Source organism: Dermacentor albipictus, chromosome 6 (genome assembly GCF_038994185.2).
Source record: "Dermacentor albipictus isolate Rhodes 1998 colony chromosome 6, USDA_Dalb.pri_finalv2, whole genome shotgun sequence".
Lineage (NCBI taxonomy): Eukaryota > Metazoa > Arthropoda > Arachnida > Ixodida > Ixodidae > Dermacentor > Dermacentor albipictus.
In genome coordinates, this window is record NC_091826.1 from 81,530,210 (window position 1) to 81,549,413 (window position 19,204).

Here is a 19,204-nt window from a genome sequence, read left to right on the forward strand (position 1 = left end):
CTTCCATTCTTGGGGAACCGTACCTGTCCGCCAGGAGCTGTTGAACAGGAGCAGGAGCACTTTTCGAGCCTCATCACCCAGATTACACAGGGCACGGTAGGTTATACCGTCGGGTCTTGGTGAAGATGAACGCTTGCACAAGGCCAGTGCAGCTTCGAGCTCGTCCACGGAGAAAGGACTATCCATGCGGGGGTCGCGTGAAATCGGTGAGTGGAAAACGAAAATGCCAGAAGTCAGAATAGGGCACCGGCCAACGGCAGACAGTGTTGTGCGAAGAAAAAAAACTTTGTCTACTTTTTTCGCATCTCATTTATTACCTAAGAGTGTTTGGCGAACATGCCCTTTTTGCTCGTTGCCAGGACACTATAGTTCAACGCGTTCTAATGACGAGGACAAAAAAGGAGACCTTTTTTTTTTCCTTGTCTAAACTACGCGCTCAACTAATGCCATTCAAGATGACCTAAATAATTCATTTCGCCACGGTTGTTGAAATTGACAGTGTGCAAAAGCGAATACGAGGGCGTCAACGATTTTCTCAAGAATCCGTACACGCCGGAGGACACTGCACGGTTGTGCCAGGCGTTGGGTTGTGTGCAGGACGCGAAAGAACAAAGAAAGAAAGAAAGTTGCAGTGAGCAGAATGCACGCCCAGCTTTCCAATCACAAAAACAGGGAGGGTTTAGGTGGTTTCATAGAACTGATGTCGTTATAAGGGGTCAGCAGTGCTGCAGGGGCGTTTGCTCCATTGTTGGTCAGACACAAACAGCCTTTGAGAGCGGAGGAAAAATTGAACCGTTACCATGGTTTTTCTACACGAAAGGATACATTGCACCCTGCTACGGCTGTTAACACTGTCGTTGATGCTGCCACATCGTTTGCCTCTGAACCTTCCTGCGAACGCCGGGCATAAGAATTATACGGTTCACCAACAGCATATCTGGTGCATTGCACGAGGCATCTTGTTTTCGTTAAAAAGTGTGCTATTGATTATGCAATAAAAATCATATTTCAGTGTAAATTACGGCTCTACGGCGAAGCCAAGAGACGTTACGCCTTCTTAGGCTACTGTGAAAAAAATTAATTATAGAACACCTGATAACATCTTTGTCCTTGAAGAAGTATAAATAGCGAATTTCAAGGCCATCACATTTAAATGCACACTAATTTTTTTAAAGGTATTGAATATAGCACCTGATTCATGATATTTTTCATCGAATTTCCACGGTAAATCCAGGCAATATCGAAAACAAGCGCTCCGGGAGCGCAAGGAAGAGGGCCCATGCATACTGCATGTATTTGCATGCGTATGACATACAATATGCATATGAGATGCATACTGCGTGTTGCTTTTGTTCCACGCGCGCGGGCGCCCCGACGAAGAAGACGCACTGCTCCGGTGTCTTGAGTTGTCCTCTCAACTGGCCGTCGCTGGAGTTGTTTTTATAAATATACATTTTAAATAACCTTTACTATTGAATGCATCGTTAGGGTAACAATATGAAACTGAATCGCCCCGTGAAGAAGTTTGAAACTGAAGGTCTCGGCCAATCGCGGCGCCTACTGATACGGCACGCTTTGCTTGGCAAGGACATGCGGCTGTGTGTCGGGTCGGGATTTGCTGCGGCGTGCTGTCATTCAAACTTGGTCCCAAATTTATTTACAGGGCGTTGACGTTTGACTCGAAGCAGGAAGTACTTAGTCTCGATGTTGCCTGGATATGGCCTTCAGCTTCGATTACGAATATCTCAAATTACGTGCGATTGTTTGGAATTTGAAAAAAATTGGCATGTCATAATTTGTGATGCCCTACAGATGTTCCATATAAAGAACTGCCCCCTCCTTAAAGATCAAGACATAATTAATGAATTTTCGTTATTTGTCTTTTGAGAGCCACATAAACCGCTGAAATGTATTTCCGCCTCGTCGAGGCTCTCGTATGCCATGACTACAGGCGTCTCACGGTCACAACTTTCTTGTGAAAAACTGTATTGTCAAGAAAAAACACTCTGCTTAGGCGCACTCAAAACGCCTGAAGTTCGCAACGAATGCTTCGCATTATGAAAGCTCTACAGTACAACCTCATGGAAATGATGCACAGTCGAACACTATGTGAAAAAAATTGCATTAATTGTGCACATGATGAGCAATAAAATATGAAACAGGAAATTGCCAACCGCCATGTTTTTTTGGTTGCGTCGAATATATAAAGTTGTCGTATTCATTGCAGCCAAAGTAGTTTCTCCGTTTCTCTTCTGCTTTTGTTGTAGAGCTTGAACCAATTACAAAAGTGCCAACGCTAACAACCTCCAAGTTGTGCGGTCTGATGTGGGATTCTCTCCCCGTACTCTTGGGACAAAGGAACGACAACACAAGGACAATCACAAGGGCATTTATTGCACCTTTCATACATCAATGCCTGCTAGCCGAGTTGATATCCACAAAACATGCCGATGGGCGCGCGACAAATCTAGAAGTCCGACTCACCGCGACCGTAAGCGAGCGAATATGTTCGCCCCATGCTGGATCCCAACGCCTGGTCGTTCGCGTGTATAGTCACGCGAATTGTGGCTCGTTGGAAGGCGGCCACGCGAGGCGGTCTCGCAGAAGCCTGGGTCGCCGCGCGCTCGCGGGAGACGTCCCCGCCGCGCGCCGACCTGCCGTGAAAGAGGGGCGCTGCCCGCGCGGCACGTCCGTGCTGCTAGCTGGCTCCAACCCATGAGAGCAAGCGCCTTCCTTTCGGCGCCCAAGTAACCTCGCGGCGTTAGCAGCGCAACACTCGCGCCATCTCTCGGACTGCGCCTGTACCATTCCGACCGCCGCATGTGTGGCGAAGCCGCTCTACAGGAGACGCGCTATGCGGGAAAAACATCAAGGGAGGCGCGAGGGTCGCGCATCCACACAAAGTGCATAGTAGCTTTGAAGTTCATAGTTACGTGGGAGTTGTCTCCCAGTCGTCGATTGCCGCGCGGATTAGGACAACATCCCAGAAAAGCTTCACGGTGGCGTGAGAATTTTCTGCCATTCTTATTCATTAAAAGTATCCCTGGCATCGAGAATGCCAACATTCGCCTTCTGTTCAGCCATACACACAGCCACTGATACTTTGGATCTACATATAAAATAAGAACCACCAATGAATATTCTAATCGAATATTAGTTATGACGTTTATAATAAAAAAAATTCAAGTATTGCAAACTCGATCAGACATCCTTCAACGAAACGGCGTTCTATGAAGCAAAAAATGATCACGTTTCCGTCGCGTTCTAAAGTAGAGATTTCGTGCATGACACCAAACGGCCCAGTCATCTCTCAGTGAAATGTCGTCTCAGTATGGCTCACTACTGTTTGTCCTTTCTCTTTGACCCACACATACCGCGGTCGCTTAGCGCGCGTGTCCCGTGCTCAGGGGTCATGTTAAAGATATCCTGGTGGTCAGAATTAATCCGAAAACCCCCACTACGCTGTACTTCACAATAAAATCGTGGTTTTGGCTCGTAATACGCCCGAACTCATTCGCTATTTCTTTGTCCCAGGTGACTTCGTATATGCGTGAACCTTTGTGAAGGTCGAAGTGCTTAGTTCAAACAGTACATGATGTTGTTACCAAAAATAGATAGCAATGGTGAAACATTCCGCAACGTCAAGAAATGAGCAACGTTTTCAGAAAAGGACAATAACTGCAATACTCCAGGTTCCTCTGCCAAAACCACAATCAAAACAACGGTGCCAGGTCGTAGTAGGGGGCTCGAGAATAATTTTAACTCGGGATTTCTTCACGTACCCATGATGCACGGTACACGAAATATCAATGTGGCTGTGAACCCGCAACATCCTTGATAACTGCTATTGACACCATGAGCCACTGAGCTATCATGGTCTGTAAGAAAGGGCCCCTTCTTGTCCATTGCCGAGGACACACTTTGTTGCCGAAATGAAGCATCAGTGCCCCTTGTTCACAAATGTTTTATAGCACCAGACAAACACCTTGTGCTCTGTCTCTCTGCCTGAACAACAAATAAGTTCAATTGAGGCGACGAGCCCTAATGGAACAAGTAATGTCACTGGAGCCAAAACTTCGATCACGGGGCAAGTCTACGTCCGGGCAGCACCTGTCATCTTTAGCAGCGCTTTGTGCGCGCGTATCCCACTCGCCCCCCCCCCCCCCCCCCCTCTAAGGGGCAGAAATTAAGTAAGAAGCCTGGACGTGTTGTATAGCAACTAGCGTCAAAGCACAATAATAACGGCCGTCGGGAAGAGAATCCGCACCAGAATCCAAATCGGCAGGGTCAAAGGGAAGGTTGGACTTCTGACAGAAAGGGCGACCAAGGGGAGTTCTGGTTGCTAAGGCTGCCACCAACCGTTACGAGCTGGTACATCCCGTGGCTACGGGGGCGGGGTTTCTGCGACTTTCAACAGCGTTTGCTTAGAGCCCGAACAAGACTGACCACCGGAGAGGGTACGACTTGGAAAACGAGATGATGTAAAACACTAACATATGTAAAGACATCATTGAGTGTGAGCGATGTGCTCCAAGACAAAAAGTACGGAAACGTTCGGTGTGCGTGCTCATGAACGAAAGGGCAGAGAAGATCTGTGCGTGCCAGGCCAGACATCAGGCCTTCTGGTGTCCCACATGATGAGGACAACCTCCTTCTTGCTTCCTGGTAGAGGGCCTTGCCAGCACACTGGTCAGCTTACACAGAAGAATAAGGGGTACCATTATGTGAACACCACGCACTGTGGGAATCGATGTGAACATCGATTCCTACTGTGTTTGGGAATCTTTCTGTGTTGTTTGATTTGGATACCGATACTCAGCGGTAATGGTGACAGCGAATCATTATATTTCTTCAGCGTTTACTGCAAGACGAGGGCAGTGATTTGGTGGCAACTGTTACCTTGCGTGCATCACTGCTGTTTGTCTGCGTAGTGCAATGAACATACACCGAGACGTGTTTGCTTAAGGCGTGGTTATGCGTCATTGTTTATAAGCTATGAGATGGTTGAGCACTGTCATTGCTTCACATGGAACATCGCGCATGGCAGCAGAAGTGGTGGAATAATTATGGGGCTCCATACGTGCCAAAACCACAATCGGATTATTAGTCACGCCATGGTGGCGGACTCGGGATTAACTTTGGTACCCAGCTGTTTTTTAACGTGCACCTAAATGTAAGTGCCCGACCGCTATTGTATTTCGCTGCTTTCGAAATCGGCTTCCATGGTGGGGATTGAACCCGCGACGTCGAGCAAGGCTATAGCCGCATAGCACGGAAATCTTGATTTGACGTGTGAGCGCCTGCGTATTGTTGCATAGAACCTTCGGTTATTTAATGTGCTTTTGCATCGGCAAACCATCGGTCATTTGTCCGGTTGACAAATGTTCATGGTTTTTTCTTAGAAATTGCAGAAACGTATAATTCCTTCAGTTCTTCTGCAACTGTTGTCATGTCTGTGCCTATTGCAGTAGCGTTTCCTCACGTTTATTTCCTTAAGGTAGCGTCTTCCTTCTCCCAACCATCGGCCCCATAGGGTAACTGCGAGCGAAGAATGCTGAGGCTGTTGTGCACTGAATTCGCTATTACGCCGCTTCTACCAATTCTCTGCCTCATCGCCTTGCCCCCTCTTTACCACTCTATTAACCCTTTAAGGGTCGAATTATTAAGAAAAAGCTTTCCCAGGTGGTCAAATTAGTTTATTGCGGATTTTGAATCTACAAAATGTATAAAGTCGGGAATAAATAGTAAAAAATAATTAGGAACAGTATTTTGGGGTCGGCATCACTCAGAACTGCAAAATGTTCAATAATATTTCCGAGCGTGGTACTCCTTGAAACACGGGTCCACGCACAGCGCCTTATCGCAATCTGCACAGCTAAAATGCGTGTCTGTTCTCTTGGAGCGTGGAGCTGTGTTGGCGCACACGACACCTCTGCGTGCGGCTGCCTTGGACAGAGGTCGGAGGCACCCTCTCGCGTAATCGCATTGCCGCAGAGAGCGAGAATACCTCGTGAGCGGTGGTGACAAGCAAACTAAGAGCAGCGACAACCAAGATAGAAATCAACTTCCACCACCCTGCAAGAGAGTGCCGACAAAGAAAAAAACTGGCGTTCGCGCGCCTCCGTTGCGATCACGCGGCGAAACCGAAACCGCCAAAGGGGCGCTGGCGCAGTCTGAGCGACGCGCTGAAGCTAGCAATCAGTTCTGTTTATCTCCCCAAGAACGTAGCGCCGATTTCAAACGCATCTTGTAAGTGCTAAGAGGTGGCAGCACCTCCCGGTTACCACGCATCGTCATTATGGCGCGAAATTTCAAACGGAGGGTCGGAACCGTACCGGTACGGCGTTGACCTTGCGGGACAGAATACCGCCGCCGTACATGTACGGCTAAATCGTGAAAGGGTTAACAACTCATTGAGGCTTACACGTTATTAGAACTGTAAGCGCTGCAGCGTCTGCGGTGCCTATGTGGGGGGTCACGAATAATTAAAGCTGTCGAAAGGCTAATGTGACGACACCCACAGATCTGCAAAGAGCACTGTGCACGTGGGACGCGATAAAAATCTCCAAATGAGTTTCCCACGTCGCCTCACCTCTCTTCCACGTTATCTTCTTATATATATTCACGGTTTGAACCCCCCCCCCTGCTTCGTGCAAGAATGCAGGACCATGCAGTAGAAGAGTTGGAGGGAGAAGGAAAGAAATCTTCGCGCTAAAACCACACCGTGGCGAAGATGGGGTGAACGGAGGAAAAAAGAAAGTCGTATTTGCACTGGCGCCTAATCCCGTCGCACAAACCAGGCGGACAAGCGTGGCGAATAGGCACGTCCCCTCTCAGCCACTTGCCATCCGTTTCCTTCATCGCCACACACAGCGCACCGTGACATGGTGTTTCTTTTTTCTTTTTTTTTTAGCAGGTATAAGTAGTTTGCGCCCATCCAGTGTGCTTGGTTTCCAGGGAAAGTAGGAACTATTCAGAAAATCTCTGTGGAATTCTGTAGATTGGCAGTGAGAAACGGCCACAGAAGGGGCAATGCTGACGAACTTCAAGTGCCTTGCAGGTTTGAATTCCACTGTTAACTCGGCATTGTGAGCCAGCCGTGAATTTCTGCGTAAATGAGAGCCACATTGCAAGGGACCGCAACCTGGGCAAGGAAACTGAATTCCACCAATCGGCGTTCCGTGAGTACAGCTGAGAACTTGTTGGAAAGAAAATGCATCCACGTATCTCCACGAAATAAGAAGAAAGGGAAGGAACATACCATACACCAAGAAGTTAGAGAATTTTTGTTAAAGAATAAATAAAGGAAGGGTAAACTGAGTATGATGGTAAATAAGAAGAACAGGCTAGTGACAAAATACCAGAAATACACATTTAAATAAACGAAATGATTCAGGGTCGCGTTTTGCAGCAGCCTTGGTCCAAGTAGTTGTAAAATAGAAGAAATGTATCAGGAAAAAGTAAAAACGACAGATTAACAGAACCAAAAACAGGCGCTACGAGCCGCTACCACTAGACAAAGAAATGCTGAAATTTCTGTTATTAGTAAACCGGGGAACTCATTCGCTATGTCAACCACACAGCTGTAGCTGTAGAATGCAAATTTTACATTCAACAATGAAGTAAAAATATTTACATTATACATTCAAAGTTTAGGTCTTACGGAGGTAGAAAATATAGCCACATAACTGAATAAAGCAAGCATATACAGCCGTATCTCTTCCAAAAGTACAATACACTCGAACAAACAGGTACAAATATTTAGATGGGAGCTCTTGAATGTGTTTGTAATAATAACCACACAATTATAACCAGTAGGCCTGGTTAATATATCTCTGAGACCTCTTGATGCTATTACAGAAATTGCCTTGAGAGAAGTTGCCAAAGCAAAATACTGTGGCTGCAGCTCTATCACTAGAAAGGATAAGTCGCATCTTGGTGCGGTGGTTTTCAACGATGTACGCTCTAGCCACGTGGTTTGTTCATGCACCCAGGGTCTTCTACAATGCGTCCACGATACATTTGGCTAACTGAACAAGGCATCTTGTTTAAAATTTCAACACAAACAGGAGAAACGTTATCTAAGATTCCCATACGTACATCAATTTTCCAGGGTCAACTGCAGCCTTAGCAGTAACTTACTGGTCCAACTGCTACATACGATCATCAGAATTAGGAGGCGTGTATAATTAACCTATCTGTAATAAGTAGAACATAGCCAGTGCACTAAACCTCACCGCCAAGAAATAAATTTGGAATTCGAGTTGTGAAACGAAATATATCTCGCCAACCTTTTCAAGCGTAGGTATTAATTGCAGGCAACGAAATACTTGTTGAAAGCGTTCGAAATATACAGATTGGCTGGAATTAGGGGTGATTCTGTGCAAGACCACGTAATTGTGATCTCTTTTATAAACGGCCTAATTTAATGCAAAAAGAACGCAATATAGAGAAAAAACATTATTCTGTAATAACAAGGAATACTTGAAAGTGATTGAAACGTCACCGCGGCAGCTGGGAGATATCAATTCAGTCTTTGATCATTCTTCCAATGATCGAAGATGTCATGCGTACTTAAAAATATTCATTGAAGAGACGGCTTAGTCTGTGATTTCAAATAGCTCTGCAGTTTCGCGATAAACGCCCGAATTCAATTTTGTTACTATTGAAATTTGGAAGCACCAAAATCTGCAGTCTTTATGCCTTTGACGCATCATTGTGCCGGCAGAAGGTCAGGTATTACATGGCGAAGGCATTTTAATTTCCAATCCTCGACTATCGATTGCGATGACCGTGTGGGATACTTTTCTAAGTAGACATTTCGTCAGCGCAAGCGAAGTGCAAGCAACAAGTGGTCATTCTGAACCAAGCCTTTGCTGATTTTTTTTAGTGACACCATGATAGCCTAATGTTTAGTTCCATTTTTTTTCTTTTTTTTCAGATGTGTCAGCTGCTTGCAACATTTTCGTCTGGTTAATTGTGATTGCTGATTTGCTATTGTCTTAGTGAAACCGAATATAGTGCAATGAGACGGAGTGTTTAACCAGCAGTTGGAAACCTATAGGGAGGTCAACAACAACTCCACAGAAAAGAGACGCTTTAATAAGTGTTAGACATAAGTTTGCGTGCTAATTATGGCAGTAAGTTTATACTTCATGAACGTAGAATAAGTAAAGGACAGCAGAGGCACTAGTACCAACTTGTGTAAATGCAAACCAAGCTCATTGTAGCTTCTACCAGCAAAAATACCACGTGTTGGTGACACGCCACCATTCGCCCCTTTTTTGTCATATATTTGCATTGATGAAATTGTTTTCCCAAGGAGAGAAAGGGAAATACAGCTCGCACACTTACTGCGCAAACATAATTACCTAAAGCCAATGACTTAAAGACTGAACGGGTCAGGAAACTCACGTACAGACGCTCGCCGTTTTATATCCCGTAAAATGTTTCCGAAAACATCGTGAGCTTTGTGGTTTCAGGGTTGTAGCCCGGTGTTTCCACTTTTGTAATTCAAGGCTGAAGCGCACTCCATAAGACGATTATTTAGCCACCTGAGATTACGGCGCTGTGTAGGCCTCCGGGAGCTCAAGACCCACCGCAGCAAATATTGCGCGAGTTGTGACGCCTTTTCCGTTTGGCCACAAAAAGAGAAAAAAAAAACGGGATATATTTTTTTATTCTGAGAACAGATAGCACCGTTAAGAAAAAAAAAACTAAAAATAGAAGGGTACATGGAATGTAACACACGTGCTTTTCTTTCTTGCACACATTCACGGATTTCCCGAGTGTTTCTTTTCACCCTCTCCCCTCTCGCTTTCGCCATTTCTGGTACTCGCGCACACAAACGCAAAACGACGTGACCACTTTAGGACCACCCTTCGCACGTTGTGAAAGCCAATCAACGACAACCCATAGCCGCCTCCTCCCCTTTCCTCCTTATTCCACTCCCGCCTCCTCCTCCTCCTCATTCCACTCTCCGCCTCCACTTCTCAGAAAGTGGAGGCGAAGAGCACCTTGGAGGCTTTAAAAGACAGCGCAGCCCTCTGAGAGCCAGTTCAAGCACGCAGTGGTTTCAAAGCCAGTTCAGCTGCACTGTTTGCGCTATAATTTCATCGGTGCACGCTTCGAAGCCCGGAATCGCAACGCATCTCTTCGAAGCCACGACGGTGACAGCCAGCAGCTTCTGGCCTGCTGAGACGAGCGACTGAAGCCCGTCGCCGCCACGTCGACGTTGAAGCACACACCCAGTCATGATGCGGTCAAGGCGCAAACACCACAAGATCGTCGTCGCAAGTGAGTGCGCGCGCCCGACTTCTGAAGGTCCGGCTCGTGATGCGTGGGTGAATCGCTCTTCGCATTCCTCGGGGAAAGAAACAGCTGTCAAAGATGCCGGCAATCAGCGCAGAAGGAAGCTTCGAAGGCCTTTTTCGAAGACTTCTGAAACATCCCACAACCACGTCCAGACGACATGCGACGACGTCGTGCTCGAGGGTAAAGGCCTCCAGAGGACTCCAGAATTGGCGATCGAAGCAGCATCGGCGAACGTTTCTGCGCGATGTCCGGAAAAGAAAACTGCTGTGGACGATAACGACACCCATCGTGGAAGTGAACCTTCGCCGATATTCAAGATTCCCTACCCGTGCAAAAAGCAACCCTCCCCGATCAAATACGTTCTGCAAGGATTTCCCGAGTGCCCCTTCTTGGACATGCGACGCATCACATTCTTGGAGCCTTTGCCCGCATCTTGCTTTTGCGACATCTGCGGCGCTCTTCCTCCCAGGACCAGGCAGCTTCCCTGCGGCCACGCCGTGTGCTTGGTGTGCTGCTATACCGCCTACGAACGCGCCGGCAGACCACATCAGGACAACGATGAGCTAATAATGTTCCTGTGCGGCCTCTGTCCCAAGGATGGCGTCCGGTTCTCGCATGCTGCTCTGGATGAGGCGACCTGCTCATCGAGTATCTCCACCAAATTGGTGTACTGTGTCTATAGAGTGCATGGCTGCCAGTGTAAATTCGAGCTCCGAGATCTGGAGGCCCACTGCCTATACGAATGCCGTTTCAAGCCCACGAGCTGTACTCTCTGCGGAAGAGACGACATCGCGGTGTCCAAGGCCGTTCAGCACTTTGTACTCTGCGCAGGATCGACGACTCGTTGATCCGACACATGGCAGATGAGAACGGCTGCTGCAGCTGCAAGTTCGTTCCCCTATGATCAACGCCTCTGAAGCAACCTTAAAATTCCTGCGGCAGTCCGACAATAAAGAAAGTGTTCTTTTGAATTTTTTCGGCTTGAGTGATGATTGCACGTATGTTCAGGTCGCCGGCGACGGCTTGCACTTGTGCGTAACGCGCGTTAGCTATAGGACATGGTACACGTTATGCCACGTTATTAGAGGCAATACGCTATTGTGACGACACGCATATTAGTTTGTTTAGATTACATTCTGTCTCTTCGATAAAATGTGCTTGTCTATTATGAAGTACGCAGTTAACCTAAACGAAAATTACAATGATCGTAAAAAAATATCCAGTTTCGCCGGCGAAGGGCAGAAATTGTTTGCAACACTCATCTTTGGTCTTGCATTCGATATACGTCGAAATGTGGCTGATGTGGTCGGTACCGCAACCTGAATCGACACCACAGTCACGCAGCTAGCGCGACGGGTACAAAAGTGTTTTACGCTGCGCCGCCTTCGAGGTGTCGAGCAGTGTGGATCCTGCTAGCGGGGCCACTGCGGCGGTTGGCATTTTCGTCAGTGTTTGCGGTTATTGCACAGATAAGAATTATATTTCATTAGAAAGGTTGCTTTCTGCGCTTTCCAATGACACAGTATTATCACCTAAGCTGAAGCGTCACCTGACAGCGCTCGAAAGACTGCGAGCAAAAGACGGTGTTTCTGCTGCACTAGTCACCGTCGTACTGCGCTTCCTGCAAAAGTACTCACCGTAACAAAGAAAATTTTGCTGTGCCTTAAAATGAAAAGTGATAGACGCTTTCTTCAAAATATATTGCGCGTAAAGGAAATAAAATTTGTATGTCCATTATTATATAGTGGCACGAAAATTAACGTTTATGAATGAATATAATTTTCCCTCTTCAACGCAGAACAACAAACTTCTGTGTTTTTCTACGTTACAGATGCACTTATCATTTATGCGAGGTCGTTTTGTGTGCTGATGAACAGTTCACGAATTATTGGCATGTATGCCTCTACTTCGTCATGCCTCACTGAAGAAGAGGTAAAGCTATTCAACTTGCGACTCTGCAATTTGATCAAGCAGCAAGCCCTTCTCGGCAATTCTATAAAGAGAAAATTGTGTTATGTTGATTGAGTAATCTACAAGGGTGCCGCGAATATAACCAACTTTTCTGCCGGTCATGTTCGTGAAAATTGAGTCTTGTTCGTGGACATGCTCATTCACACGGGTGTTGCGCATCAGTAGAGCCCCATTCGATGCCTTGTATTTACTAGCACTCGCTAGTTTTACAAAGCAGTGCTTGAAGCAAAGGATTTCCAATAAGTAATAAATCTCGCTGGCGTTTTCGGCTCCTAGAACAATCTGTGGGAAAAAAAATATCGAGCTTTCTCACGGAAGTTCCAACAATTGTGAAATGTGGTGCCCCTGAGCATTGGGAATCCTACAAAACGCGGATGTATTCTTTCTCCAGATTTCAGTGTTTGACGTAGTCTAGTCGCCGCGCCTACCCACATTCCTTCAAACACTCGTGTTTGCAACCTCGCCATCGATGCAGTATAACGAGAGCTAACTCAATTGTGGCCGCTGGTAGAAAAATATGAAACAAGAAAAGGGTAGCGCACGGTACGGTATGAGTGCATGAGAGCAAGCCAGCAGTTTTGCCTATTGTGCAATTGTACCAAGGATAATTGCAGATAACGTGAGATTTCAGAAATTTTTCTGGGTGCCCAGTTTTGTTGATAGGTGGCTGTGGAAGCGCTTTTGAAGTGCACACAAAACTTGCCCTCGTGTCCTTCTATTTTCGGGGCTCGCACAGCGATATCTTCAAACTTGCTTTACTCACTCGGTGAGGTGCGACGGGTTTGGCACAGTACTGTGCTTGCCCTGTTCTACGAGACGCCTGTTGAACGATAGGATTACCAGGAAACAACGAGCGAGCCCTCTTTCCCCGACTTCACGCAGTCAGCAGAGCGATGGCGTCTTGACCGGCAGCATTTCAAGCTGCGCGCGAAAAACCAAATGTCACGGGTTCCGACGCCCAAGGAAGTTTTGGAACACGTGAATCCCAGTGGGGGGTCTTCTTATTGACATGTATATCGTATTTACCCGGGTAATCACCGCAAGTCTCATGGCCTCTTTTTATTATTTTAGATGTACATGTATCCCCATCACTATTGGTTGGTATGATGTCAAAATATGCGGACGCACATTTCAAGCTGTCAGGGTACCCAACTTTTTCTCTTTTAATTTTGCATCTAATTGCGCGGCCGAAATGACGATTCGATGCATCATTGCAGGGTTTTCCTGCTCACCTGATGCATTTCCTAAACGGTTATATATGACTTGTTATATGGGACGTTTATGAAATGACATGTATGTTTTCGCATCATTTATTAGAAATTCTTCTCCCCCTGCTCTCATCCTTATTAGTTCACCTTGTCATATAATTTTTACATTTATATTTTGTTTTCCTCTTCAAACGCGGATACACTTCATATATATATAAAAAAAGCAGCCTGCCCGCAGACACAAGGTATACCACTTGTGCAAAGACGTCAATGGAACGCAGTTCGTTCAACTCGGAGGTCAATGCAGGTCACAGTGCAGTTGTCCGAAACAACCAGGTGGGGGTGTATTGGCCATCTTCAAAGTCGCACAAACATTCCAGTGAAGGGCAAAAGAACAATTCTCCTGGCAAATGCGACCCCTCACCTGTCACCCCTTCCTACATTTTATTGGCTATGGCTTTCGTCACAGTACAGGTGACTTTTACCTTTTACAATTGACCATAGGCTATGGTCACAGTACATGTGCACATTCAGTCGTGGACACGACTGAATGTGCGCCTGCTGACGTGTAGGCTATTCACAAACTGCCTACCTGATTTGCTTTCCTTCTTTTTTTTTCATAATGCCACTGTATGTACTCGCAAATTTTCACTCCTGCTATAGCACCAACGTATGTTCGAGCAATTTGTCCTTGATGGTTGTCTTCGTTGACTTTGACGCGAGCCAACGCACGTGTTGGTATTCATGACGCCGCTAAATTTACGCGTGCTTTTGGTCGTAAACTATTTTTTATGCCACTGTCGGTACATTCGCAGGCTTGTATTCTAATTTTCGTTTGCACTATCTCGCTGGTTCTTTTTTTTTTGCAGATAAAAGTATATAAACTGAACCGTTGGGACTTGTGTGTAATGTTGTTTGCCGTCGCTTAGAGATACTCAAATTTTGTAATTCCCCCTAATGACCTAATTGGTCTTCGTTATTCATTCAATTTTTCAAATATCATAATTTGAGGAACACGAAGTACTTCTGATGTAGCTTTTGGTGCTCGCTACAGAATGCATATAAGTATTTTTCCGAGCGTGAAAAAAAGCCGGTAAATACACACGAAATTGCGGCGCGACTGGCCGACCGAGGCGCTTTGCGTGTAAGCGCAGTCTCCTTTCACGCTGGGAAAAAGACTTTTACGGAGCACGTATTGAGCAACAGAAAGCTGTACCGGGAGTTTTTTCTTGTTGCTCCACAGTTTTCTCATTGACACTTTTGATGTATTTGTAATATTTCAGGAGTTAAATTCGGACGAATTATGTAGTTAGGAGGAGCGAAAGAATAATCTGAGTACATCCATGAGATGGTAAACAAGATCACTTTGGTTCGGTCCAGCTACGAAAAAATAAGTGTCTGCACCGTAGCTATAACATTTTGTAATGCTGAGCACTGCTATCTCAAAGGTGCGGAGTGAGAACACTCCTTGGATGCCGGCGCTCTTCACGTCCTCTCAGCTTGCGGAGCAACTGGCAGTTTCCATAAAACAGCGAGAATGGCACCCGACCGAACAAGGGTGCTGTCGGTCGCGAATGCAGAATCGACCCGTTCTCCCTTGTAGCCGAGATGGCGAGGGATCATTAGAGAGCAAAAGGGGTGGGGATGTGGGGAGTAGGTGGATGGGCAGGTGGTGACATTCCAGGTAGTGTGTTTCAGCGCGAAGCGGGACGGGGAACACAGGAAGAGCGAGGAGAAGCGCTTCGCGCCTGTCCCACTTCGCGCTGTACCACAGAGACTAACATGGAGGACCAACTAACCCAAACCATCACATTTCTAAGGTGGTGACACTTGGGACAGGATCATGCAGGCATTGTGTGTTCTACGCCCCAGGTGGCACGCTTACGTTCCGATTTCATTATTCTTCTGTACAAGGTGCTGTCTCGTTTTTTCGGAGAATCACTGACAAAAGGGATAGCAGGTACCAACGATTTCAGAGTCCTGGCTAAGGGAGTGCCTAAAAAACAAGGTTTTCTGAAGTTTTTCAAATTACTTGGGACAGAACGATAAATATATGCATCTTGCTGGGCAACCAGAAACATGTGGTAACGTAACTGGAGCCTCAAATTTCAAACCAATGGGGTGTGGGTTCAAACGTTTGTTCCGACTTGCATGGGTCACGAAGTGACAGGCAGCTTCATACATGAGGGTACCGCATCCGCAGACACCGACAGAATAAAGGAACACTATAGTGCTGTCAGTACCGTCAGGCGTGGTTACAACCAGCCTGTAATTCGGTTAGTAAAGTTTTCGCAATCCCTATTTAATCACGTGAGTCTTGCTTCTACGCTTCGCTCGTGGGACGCGTACAGACAGAAAATACTCCGTTTTTATCACATCTGAAGCTTGGTGCCCGAGCAACTCGCACATTGATGACTAAAGTTGGAACGGCTTTGTCCGCATAGTTCCACATGCCTACGAGTGCCCAAAACCAATCGGCCGGCTCGCGGGACGATAGGAAACACAGGCCCTTCGAAAGGGGATAAGGCAACGTCCCGCGCACGCGATAATTGAAGCACACCATCGACCGAGAGTAGGGGCGCTATCTGGCGGTGTCGTCCACTTACCCCGATCTTTGCGTGGATAGCTTCTGCTCGTCTGCCTTGAGTTCTTGGTGCATTCTTGGTGATGAGGAATTGTTGCAATTGTGGGGGAAGGGGACAACTCTCGTCGCCATTACCGTAACTGTATCTCTCAAAGCGGACATTCGAACTATTGTGCGGGAGCCGGAGCTATCACCCGTCAGCGTTGCTGGAGGTTGTTTCCATCTCATGTACTAGCTCAGATCAACGCTGCTTAGCTTCGGCGATTTGAGGAGCCCTCACTGTGGCACTAAAACATGGCCGATGTCACCTTAATCCTCATTCATTTTCATGCAAAGAAACAAAACTGGTTGGCGATAAATGTCACTCCCATGATTCTGTCCATTTTAGTTTCAATCTCTCTGTATTATTACAGTGTTGTGTTCCTCCTGATCAGTCAGCACTGCCGTCAGAAGCCATCTACCGAGATGGTTCATAGGCACGTGTTCCTGGGTAGCTCACAAACACACTCTGGCTTCCTGTAGCAGTCGGGCCTCGAGATCCGGCTGTTCCGCGGGACCTAACATTGACGGTTACAAAATGTCTCGACAAAGTCAGTGCACTCACGGTATTTTTATTTCTTCTTTTTACTTAGTCCCTCTGTTGTAAATATTCCATTTTATCTCTATACTAATCTCTCCCCCTACTCTTTTACCCTCACCCCTCCTCCGCTGCTGACAGCTGTTCAGGTGTCAACAGACTGCGCTAGATAGCTACTGCAGTCCTTCCCTTCCTTCTCTTTTTCTTCCTTTATTTATCTATCTGTTTATAGGCACAAAGCTACGTTTATACTTCGAAGCCTAAAACCTTCTTTTAGCGGGGATGTTCTTCGGACAGTGTTAAAAGAAAGTAGACGCTACGAAGGAAAAGAAACAAAACTGGTTGGCGACAAACGTCACTCCCATGATTCTGTCCATTTTAGTTTCAATCTCTCTGTATTATTACAGTGTTGTGTTGCTCCTGGTCAGTCAGCACTGCCGTCAGAAGCCATCTATCGAGAGGGGTCATAGGCGCCGACCACGGGGACGGCGGGCTCCACCCCCCCCCCCCCCTTCCCACCTAACGGCAGCGCCGAATCATACCACCCTCTCCCCCGCACAAGCACCTAAAACGTCATTGCCAGAGTTTCGTCACCCACATCAATTGAGGTTTCTTTTGTATTGCTTCGACCTTTTCACATAAAATTTTATTGTGGCTGATAGCTCACTGCATCATAATTGGTGCAGGCTTTTAATCTCTGCTTTCGCTTCATTTCTGCGAATCCTACCAATAGGAGGACAAGCCAATAAGAAGCACTAACGGTGACTGCCTCTTTCGTGTTTTCTCACTTGTTGTTTTATATTTGTTTTATATTTCCACTTTTAACAGCATGCACATACACAATATTGCTTGCAAACCAACCCGACGCAAAAATCCTCTTCTGACCTTGGCCACACATTAGGCCCTCATTAAAGTGAACGTGGATGGTGTACCTGTTACGGCTGTGATTGACACTGGCGCGCACGTATCTGCGATGAATGCTCAGCTTCTGAATCGTCTCAAGAAAGTCCTCACTCCTGCCTCTTCGCCTGTGGTCCACGTCACCGACGGTGCAACACCAGCCGTTATTGGCATGTGTCCGGCTCGCGTGAGTGTCGCCGGACATCATACTTCTGTTTTATTTATGTCCTAGAGCACTGGTGCCCTCGTTGTCACGGCCAATGAGGCAGTGCAAGCCATAGGGCCCCGGAAATGAGGATACATCCCACCTGGGGTAGAACTGGTGCTTGCCCCGGGGTACTGTCGATACCCGTCTGGCGACAATCAACTTCATCGAGAGTGTCGCGTACATACGGGAAATATATCCTGGCCGGAGTGAGCCTCCTGAGTGTGTGCCTATACTCAATCATTTGATCAATCTGAAGCGATTTTATTATTCAGTGTTAGCCAAAGTATGGTTAACATATGCGAGCATTTAAACATGTACTTGGTTTGTGCTGCAAACACGCGGAATAAAAAAGAAAAGTCAGGTGTAGTCTAGGAGTTAGGATACCTGGCTTTCACCCAGGAGGCTCGGGTTCGTTTCTCGGTGTCGGAAGTGTGCGGTCTCATGGTGTAACGTTAGTACTCTGAATCCAGCAATCCGAGTTCAAATCTCGGTGGGAACTTTTTTTTTTCTTTTGCTTCTCCCAGTTCACCTACAGTGCTTAGTGAGTGACAGCCGCGCTGCTTGACCATTTCTCGAACCCGGCGTGTCAAGTGGCATTCTGCTTCCGGTTCCCAAGCTAAACGGATCGTAGGATCAAGGGCTTCAATGGAGCGGCATATGCGGCTGTTAGCCACGGCAACAGGTTTTCGACGGAGGATGATAAGAATTGCCAGATTTAGAAGATTTCCGGGAATCACATCAAGCTGCTGGTATGCTCTCTGGTGTCGTCACGCTTGGAGCGTACCAGATTAACCTTGTATGGGCGGCAACGATGAAGACACCCGCGGCTGCTCAAAAGCTGACGGCACCATAGGAGCTGCAGGTGAAGGGACGTCGCTGCCCTGTCATCGACCCCAAGGAACAACAGGTGAAGCTTCGTATCCACTGGCTTCGGCATGGGGTGGATGACGAAGACGTAAAGACCGCGCTGGCCTCCTTTGGCAAAGTGACCGAAGTGATCCGCGAGCGCTGGCGAGTGGATGGCATTTCCGACAAGGGCTCAACAACCCGAGCAGGGCTGCTGCAGCTCAAAACTGGGATGAAGGTTGATAACCTGCCCCACCAGATTCGCGTCGCCGGCGAGCTGGCGCTCGTGATAGCCCCAGGTCGTCCTATTCTGTGCCTGCGCTGCCGGGGCTCTGGCCACGTTCGTCGAGAATGTAAGGTTCCCCGTTGCTCCCGGTGCAGGTTGTTTGGACACAACGACGCGGACTGTCCGCGGTCATACGCAGTAGCCACGGGTTTGGCGCAGGGCGAGTCGTCGACATTAGACCGTGTGATGGACGTGACCTAGGCGGAGGAAGCGGCCAAGGGAGCTGGAAACGGCAACCTGGAGGCAGAAACTAGCAGGACGACCATGCCGACCAAAAGGGGACGGAACAACGTCCCTCCCCCCAAGGAGC

At 47.2% G+C, this 19,204-nt stretch overlaps 1 long non-coding RNA gene across 1 annotated transcript in view; it reads left to right on the forward strand.

The window, feature by feature from the left end:
* LOC139061242 (uncharacterized) overlaps positions 1 to 19,204 on the forward strand; it is a 146,085-nt gene that overhangs the window by 66,503 nt on the left and 60,378 nt on the right. The gene's annotated exons all lie outside the window — the stretch shown is intronic.